Source organism: Lucilia cuprina, chromosome 6 (genome assembly GCF_022045245.1).
Source record: "Lucilia cuprina isolate Lc7/37 chromosome 6, ASM2204524v1, whole genome shotgun sequence".
NCBI lineage: Eukaryota > Metazoa > Arthropoda > Insecta > Diptera > Calliphoridae > Lucilia > Lucilia cuprina.
In genome coordinates, this window is record NC_060954.1 from 13925552 (window position 1) to 13927922 (window position 2371).

A 2371-nucleotide genomic window follows, 5' to 3' on the forward strand; every position below is an offset into this window, starting at 1 on the left:
ATAGACTAGACTATAGACTAGACTATAGACTAGACTATAGACTAGACTATAGACTAGACTATAGACTAGACTATAGACTAGACTATAGACTAGACTATAAACTATAGTCCAGTCTATAGTCTAAACTAGATTATAGACTAAAGACTGGATTATAGGCTATACTATAGACTAGACTATTAACTTGACTATAGAATAAACCATGGAGTAAACTAGACTTTATATTAGACTTTAGACTAGACTATAGACTGGACTATAGACAAGACTATTGATTAACCAATATACTAGACTATAGACATGTGAATAAACTATAGACTAGTCTATAAGTTAAACTATAGGTTAGACTATAGACTAAACTATAGCCAATACTATGAAATAGGCTAGACTATAGACTAAACTATAGACAATACTATAGAATAGACTATATTATAGACTGGACTATAGACTAGGCTATAGACGAGAATAAACTATAGACTAGTCTATAAGTTAAACTATAGGCTAGACTATAGACTTAACTATAGACAATACTATAGAATAGGCTAGACTATAGACTAAACTATAGACAATACTATAGAATAGACTATATTATAGACTGGACTATAGACTAGACTATAGTTTTGTCTATAGTCTAGTCTTTATTCTATTCTAATATGTAGTCTATAGTCTAGACTATAGACTAGACTATAATCTATTTTTTACTTATTTTTTTTTTATCCAAGATATTTATATGGTGAAGTGTATATAACGTTCGTCAAAGGCCCATATTGAACTCTTGCTTGTTCTAGTTCTTGTTGTTTTTGCAGAAAGTTCATGAACATTATTTGTGTAAATGTGTATATTAATACATATACATGCACAGTATACAAAAATTTTCTTGTGAGTCTCTTGCACACACAATCACACACACACACCTTTAGGTCATGTGAAAAAGAAAATTGTAACAAAATCATCAGGATGATGAGATGATCAACAACATATTGAGGTCATCATTGCGTATACGTAACATAAATTTTATTTCATCTTTTTTCCATATCAAATATAAAAGGCCTCGTTGCCTGCAATAAACTGTTGCAAACGTCCCACAATACAAAATGTTTATATCGATTTCCTTTCTTTTCAAAACAAGAAATCCTTATGAAACATCATACTACATACTACTTGTATTGTAAGTACATTTTTACGTAAGCCCTTTTCTCTCTCTCTCTCTCTCTCTCTCTGTATTTAAAATATTGTATGGAAAAGTACGTCGGAATATGTTCATATGAAAGAAATGTTTGCTACGAAGTGTTGTTGTTGCATGCAATTGAATTGTATAGAGTTTTCCTTATTTTCATTCATAAAATACGTCAAATATTCATGTGTATTAATTTGTTCTGGTGTCACGACATTTATGTAATTATTTTAATAATATATTAACGGGAGAACAACGTTAAATAAAATTAATGAAAAAATATTTTTAGAAAATGTGTAACAAAATATTTGTTGAATCCTAGGAACGTAGACTTAAGTCAAGAAAATTGACTAAACAATAACTTGGGCTATAGAATAGACGATAGTCAAGACTATAAACTAGACAATAATACAGACTAAAGCTTAGACTTAACACCAGACTATAGACTAGAACATAGTGCATACTACACTACAGTGTAAAGACTATACTATAGTCCAGATTATATAGTAGACTTAACTATAGTCTCCACAGCTCATTGAACATTAAATTTTTTATTTCATTTACATCATAAGGCGTTCATTTGGAAAAGTGAATAAATAAAAACCATAAAAAGCCCTATTTATAATGTTAAAGATCTTAAAAAGACTTTCACAACTGTCACACATATTTCCATAAATATGCCCACCAATACACATATCTACATTTTACGAACAATAACAATTTCACTACAAAATTAATATTACTGTAAGCAATTGCGGTAGATGAGTCAGTCAGTGGGAATTTTTAAAAAAATAATCATACTTGTTGTTGTTTTGGTTTTTTTTTAGCTGGAACTTACAAGCCAAATATGAGTATTTAAGCTACTCCCACTTAGAAAAATACGTCACAAAACATTTTATGAATGGATTCTTTGGGGGTTAGTTTCTTTTTGTACTTTTCATGGAAATTGTAGGATGGAATAGTGTGACGCTAGACGATAATAATAAAATCCTTAATATTCTAGTAAAATCTTGTGATGTTAATTAAACTTTTGGCAGTTCCAAATGTTTTACAAATCTTTGTCCAATTAGGAAGAAAATATAGGAAAATTGTGTATAGTGTAAAGTCTAGTCTATAGTCTAGTCTATAGTCTAGTCTATAGTCTAGTCTATAGTCTAGTCTATAGTCTAGTCTATAGTCTAGTCTATAGTCTAGTCTATAGTC